At 34.1% G+C, this 7,229-nt stretch overlaps 1 pseudogene across 1 annotated transcript; it reads left to right on the top strand.

Annotated features, from left to right (window-relative positions):
* Positions 1-6,023: 6,023 nt before the first annotated feature.
* On the top strand, positions 6,024-6,755 carry LOC309860647 (barrier-to-autointegration factor pseudogene; annotated as a pseudogene). The gene has a single exon. The product of its transcript is annotated as a barrier-to-autointegration factor pseudogene (transcript).
* Positions 6,756-7,229: the final 474 nt, after the last annotated feature.

Raw genomic sequence — 7,229 nt, 5'->3', positions numbered from 1 at the left:
AGGCTGACAATTTTAATTAATTTTCTATTATATCTCACCAATGTGATATTAAGTGTGAAAGTTGTACATAGTATAGATATTATATATATATATATATATATATACTCTCATATATATAGTATAAATCATATATATGTACAATCTCATATATATCTTATATCTTAATTTAACGATGTATTGATGAGATATATGAAACAACAATACACATTGCATATACAACTGCAGTATCAATAGACCTGGATGTTAAAAATGTTCAAATACAAAAGACAAGAAGGGGTTCCAGGAATGTAAAAGTATTGCACTAAGAAAATAACTACATTTTGTGAAACCCTTCTCTGAATGTCCAAATATACTGAATTTCTCTGCAATAGTCAAGTTTTAGGACCTGAGCTGGATTAAGGAAACATACAGAAGAACCTCTCAGGGTGGCTTTAATTACTATATTTTGTGACTTGTTTTCACTGTAACACGAATCTACACTGCATTGTTCAGATCACTTGAAATCTTTATTGTGCATTCAAAAGTGCCTAAATTATACTTAGAAGGAACTTACAAACTAGCTCATTATACTTCTGAATTGAAAAATTATGTGCCATCTTTTAAATCTGTGGCTAATATTTTCTTTAAAATTAAATTTTTTTTAAAGATTTTATTTATTTATTTGACAGAGAGAGATCACAGTACACAGAGAGACAGGCAGAGAGAGAGAGAGAGGGAAGCAGGCTCCCCGCTGAGCAGAGAGCCCGATGCGGGACCCCATCCCAGGACCCCGAGATCATGATTCAATCAAATGAAATCAGCTATAAATATTACTTAATTGATGAAATATATTTTATCATATTGGTCTGTACATGTTTTTCAGTATTAATTTTCTGTTCTATACAGTTGTTTCTAATTAAAGAAGCATGCACACAATTACAAGAATATATATAATATAGTTATTATGTCATTTTAAATATTTTTAAAAATTCAGTGTGCATTAAATTGTCCTACTACCTAGAGAGTAACATCAAATCTAGTAGTGCCTCAGACACTCAATTTCAAAGTATTTATCCATCACATAAAGGAAAAAAAATTAAAACTCAGGTTTTTGGTATGAATAATGCCAGCTAATCTTTCTTACTATCAGGAAAACACTCTTCCTAAGCAGAATTTCAGATATGTCTGTCATTTGTATCCATCATTTTGATAAAAATTATAATTGAAATAAAAAAAAATCTTGCTGCTTTACCAACATCACTTAAAGTACTATAGAAAAATAAACAATTTAATGGAATGATGGCCATGTTCCAAAATACATATTTTGTTGGAGAGGGTGAGTAAAAAATACCTGTGAGCACAAATATTACCCATAACTTCTCATCAGATTTTAAGATACAGTGACACTCAGAGTGCCTGGGTGGCTCAGTCATTAAGCATCTGCTTGGGTCATGATCCCAGGGTCCTGATCAAGCCCCGCGTCAGGCTGCCTGCTTGGCTTCCTCTCCCACTCGCCGGCTTGTGTTCCCTCTCTTGCTTTCTCTTTCTCTGTCAAATAAATAAATAAAATCTTTAAAAAAAAATACAGTGACACTAGTTTTTGCACCCCAAATTATTCTACAATAAAAGGGAAGATAATCTACGTACCTTTTTGCTTATATTCCTGTTCATTGCATGCTCCTATTATTAATTACAATTGGTAGGACTTTTGATTCAATGCTGATATTTATGAACATCCATCTTACGTTTTGTCATATATTCAGATGCAAAAAAAGTCTTTTCCTTATTTTCTCTAATATTTTTAAATTTATAACTTTCATCTTCTTTCCACTGGTTCATCAAAAGCTTTGCACAAAACAATCATCTTTTCCAAAACCAGCTCCTGATTTATCCAATAAGTGTATCTTTACAATTTATATTATACTGGGTATTCTGACATTTCATTTCTCTAAATGACATTAGAAAAATCTATACACTTAGGACACAAAAGAAGTACAATCTAATGAATGTTGAAATGTGAAATAGTAGGATTTTTGTAATATCAATAAAGGTCTCTAAATGCTGTTTTCAATTTAAATATTCAAGAGACTCCATGTAATCCTATTTTTCTCATGGCAATTTGGCTAGGCAATCTTTTTAAATGTCTTCCAAGAAAGGTTCCAGTCCTGGTCCAGATAAATCTGGTTTTTGAGGATGGATCATGGTGAATCACTACGAGTTCTGGATGGGCAGTTGTATTCCTGAGAAACCATGTGAGTTTTGTACCATACCTTCTTATTCTGACACAATATTTGCCAGAACTAGTGGTGGCATTCATGCTGATCTTTTGGTGGCTTATTATGCTCTGTGTGTGTGTGTGTGTGTGTGTGTGTGTGTGTGTGTGTGTGTTTGCTTTTTTCTATCTTTATTTAAGCCTTTCAAGCAGAAATTACCAATCCAAACCTAAATTTACTCTATTCTTTAAAAATAAAGAACAATGGTAATTAAACATATGCTAGAGATCCATAGACATTTAAATAAACATACTGAAGTCCATCTCTTGCCACATGTACTATACCTCAACATCCCCATCCTTGTCTTTAAGGAGGATGTTGTAATTTTTCTGTATAATTTTAAACTTTTAAATGAAGAACATAAATATTCCATAAAGGAAAAAAAAATGTGAAATCAGTATGTGTGTGTATGAAAAACTGAATTGCTTACCATTATTACTGTCTAACTCTTTCCAGATAAATAACTTTTTAAAGATAGGCAGAGTTTATTTTATTAGCAACATTTTTCAGGATCTCACAGACTTTCTATCGAAAGATATTCTTTCAATATGTACATTCTTTGCATAGATTCTAAATATCTAAACATTACCTAAAGTATTTTATTTAGTCACTTATAATATTTAGGGTCATAAAGGCACCAGCCTCTGGAGAAGTCAAGAAAAAGACATTTTCCCTAAAGCCTCCATTGAACACAGGCCTGCTGACAGTCTGATTTTTAGGCTGTAGACACATTCTGGACTTCTAACTTACAGAACTCTAAGACAATCAATTAGTGTTGTTTTAGCCATTAAGTTTATGGCAATTTGTTACAGCTGCAAAGATAAACTAATGTATCATCTCACAGTACACACTATTAAACATAAACTGACATGGGTTGAATTTTTAAAATGACTTCTGCACTTTAAAAGCACTAATTGTTAAGTGTTGAAACATAAAATTTGTGTGTGTTGGGGGGAGTTAATTTTTCTATCCCATGCCACCCATTTGTTATTTAACTACTATAAGTTATTTTAGTTCACAATTTAAAAAAAGGGGGGGGGAGGTGAACCTAACACTTAATTGATAGAATCCAAAAGGAAATGCTCAAAGGGTTACCAGTTTTAAAAAAAAAATGACAGATTTTAACACTTTCTCATTTTAAGATGAATTCAAACCTCACAGCATATGGTAATTGGTTTGTCTTGAAGTGATTTTTAAAAATATGCACTTTTCTAAAAAGCGTAACTTCTTAAGCTGTCGTTTAAATAAATTCACACTTTTCAAGCATATTTGTTTCCACCTACTGCATCTGATTATGGTGTCTTGCCCCTGCCTACATTTGCATAGTCTGTGTAGTCTCATCTATGGACAGGGATATGTTGTTTTCAATCAGTGATGGGTCCAGAGAAGGACTGTTCTTATGTCCTGCTTTTCTGTTTCAAACTTGTGTAGTTCTCACAAGCAAGGCCTAGATCCTATACTAAAATATATTTTTGGTATGACCTTGACAATGATTGACATTATCTAAATTTTCAACTTCTACACAGGCTAAAATTCAGCTATCTGTAGTGAAAGAAATTTCCAGAATGTTTTCTCATTTCAGATTGAAGATAATGCAGAACAGATAGAAACAAAGAGCTTTAAGTGAAAATTCTTACTAAGAAAGGTTAATTAAATGAAAGCTAAATATATATAAGCTTGTTAGGAATGGTATTTTGAAAGATATGTTTAAAAATATAACGAAACAGAAGGCTTCACAAGGAACAATGATAAAATTGGGAAGAAATCTATTCCTTTTGTAAGAGCATTGGCAGCACCTATTACAAATATATTTTTAATCTTTATTTTGGAAAATACAAGCTTGTTTTCAAAATGTTACTGAGAGTTGATGAGATAATTTGCCCGAGTAAATATTTGCATTCTGTGAGTGTTTCTTCATCTTGAAAAAAGTAGAAGTCATAAAATGGCATTTTAATAAAAGGTTTGGAAAAAACAGAGAAGTTTTAAAGAAGTTCTCAAAGAATAAGACAATATTAATCAATGTTGATGATTCAGGGCTGTGCTAAATATTGAGGTCAAGATAAATGCAGAAATTTATACCAACTGTGAGGTACATAATAGTTTGCAAGATATCTCATCATTAACTTTTATAATGCAGTTTACTAATAGGTCAACTGATGCTTTTTATTACTTTTTTAAAAATTGATCTTTAAAAATATCATATACTGGGGCACCTCGGAGGCTCAGTTGGTTAAGCATCTGCTTTTGGCTCAGAGTCCTGGGATCAAGCCCCATGTTGGCTCCCTGCTCAGTGGAAACCTGCTTCTCCATGTCCTCCCTAATGTGCTCTCTCTCACTACATCTGCCACTATCTGTCTGTCTGTCTGTCTCTCTCAAATAAATAAATAACCTTAAAATAAATAAATAAAGTTTTAAAACATAGCATGTACTTATTCTATAAAATGCAAAGAACTGTCAGACACCAAAATTTTAAATTATCCAAATCTATTCACCTAGAGATAGTAATGGTTCTCATGATGTATGCATTATTACAGATATTTTTTTCTTGCATATGCTTTATCTTGCTTTTGAAAAATACTCCTACTACCTTCTTTTTTCTTTATTATTTTTCCTATTAAAGGAAAAACTTTAGTAATCCTTGTGGGATGTAGTTTATGAGAACTTAAATTTTGATTCTTTGTATTACTTAAGGGTCTTCGGGTTGTATTCAACAGAAAACCCAACTAAAAACGGCTTTAACATTTAGAGCATTTTTTTTTTAAATCTTAAATTATAAGAAGCCCATGGGAAAGGCACTTCAAAGATTGTTTCATTCAATGTCAGTGATGTTAACAAGAACCCTGGGTTGTTTCATCTTTCTACTATATCACCTAAGTCCCATTCCATGAGGTTGAGTTTAGTATTATTATATATTCCTTCACTGTAAGAAAAAAAAAATAATTGTGACAGCTTCAAGGACCATGCCCTTATAGATAGCATATAGAACTGACAGGAATTAAGACTATCCTTTTTAATAGTAAGAACATATTCCTAGAACACTCATAGGAAAAAAAAAAAAAGCCTCTATTTATGATAAACGCCCCAGAATATATCAAATTCTAGCTCATACTTACTATAATCACCTGGAAATGGAAATGATTTTAATATTACTTTTTAAATATTTTTATTTATTTATTTGACAGAGAGAGAAAGACAGAGAGCAGGTGTGTACAAGCCGAGGGTTGCAGCAGAGGGAGACAGAGAAACAGACTTCTCACTGAGTAGGGAGCCTGATGTGAGGATTGATTCCAGGACCCCGGGATCATGACCTGAGCTGAAGGCAGATACCACACAGGTGCCCCGATTTTGATATTGTTGCCTTAGGTGATTTGATATTCATCACCTTAAATTTAAGGATTGACTTCCCAGGATCCTTAGAAGGATAGGACCATACAGAGGGTGTTTTTACTAGATATCAAAGCCAGCACACAAAAATCAGTTGAATTTCTATACATTAACAACAAAATATCTGAAAAAATAAATTTAAAGAATCCTGTTTATAAAATCACCAAAAGCAATAAAATACTTAGCAATAAATTTAACCAAGGGACCAAAAGATCTCTACTCTGAGAACTATAAGACACTAAGGGAAGAGACTGAAGATGGCCCAGATAAATAGAAAGATATTCCATACTCCTGGATTGGAAGAATTAATAATGTTAAAATATCCACAGGACCCAAAATCATTTTTAGATTCAATGTGATATCTATCAAAAGTTCAATGGCGGAAGAAAGTTCTAGTGGGTTGAGATATCGCTGGGAGCAGCCGGGTGGCGGGAGGAGCCATTACAGAAGCCGGAGCTGCTGATTCAGCTGATCAAGATGACAACCTCCCAAAAGCACCGAGACTTCGTGACAGAGCCCATGGGGGAAAAGCCAGTGGGGAGCCTGGCTGAGATTGGTGAAGTCTTGGGCAAGAAGCTGGAGGAAAGGGGCTTTGACAAGGCCTATGTGGTCCTTGGCCAGTTTCTGGTGCTAAAGAAAGATGAAGATCTCTTCCGGGAATGGCTGAAGGACACATGTGGTGCCAATGCCAAGCAGTCCTGGGACTGCTTTGGGTGCCTTCGAGAGTGGTGAGCCTTTTTGTGAGGCTCTCTTGGGGAGGCCCCAGCCCCTAGCCCCAGCATCGAATCTCCAGAGTTTGCAGAGTTTGCAGTGGGGACTCCTCCCCTGTCCTCTACAAAGGAAGAGATTGCTGTTGTCCTACTCACTTTTGATGTACTTCAAGGTCTTTTGGGAGTTCTCTCCCCGACCATTTCAACTTTTTTGCATGCATCTCCCTTCTCCTTCCCCTGCTAGTTTCATGTCAACAATTATCGGCTTTTCTGAGTGGATTCCTGGCGCTTCCCTCACCCCTACTCCCACTGGTCTGTTTTATGCTATTTGGCTCCTTTTTTGGAGGAATAATCACTGTCCTTGTAAAGTTTTTTAAATAAATAAATTCAGTGGCCTTCAAAAAAAAAATTTCAATGGCATTTTTCATAAGAAAAAAAATCCTAAAATTTGTATAGAAGCACAAAAGACACCAACTAGCCAAAGCAATCTTGAGAAAGAACAATGCTGGAAGCAAATAAACAATACTGAATATTTCCATTAAAAACAGACTCACAAACCAATGGAATACAATAGAAAGCCCAGAAATAACCCATGCATATATGATCAACTAATCTTTGACAAGCGAACTGAGAATATACAATAGGTAAAGGATAGTCTTTTCAATAAATGATATTGGGAAAACTGGATGTCCACATACAAAATCATGAAATTAGACTCTTACCGCATGCCATACACAAAAATTAACTCAAAACAGATTAAAGACTTAAATTTAAGGCCTGAAACCATTAACCCCCTAGAAGAAAACATAGGGGATAATTTATTTGTCCTTGGTCTTGGCAATGATTTATTATTATTTTTATTGTTGTTGCTGTTATTGGATAT

This window comes from Mustela nivalis, assembly GCF_964662115.1.
Source record: "Mustela nivalis genome assembly, chromosome: 3".
Taxonomy (NCBI): Eukaryota; Metazoa; Chordata; class Mammalia; order Carnivora; family Mustelidae; genus Mustela; species Mustela nivalis.
This window is presented reverse-complemented; position numbering and strand designations above follow the sequence as displayed.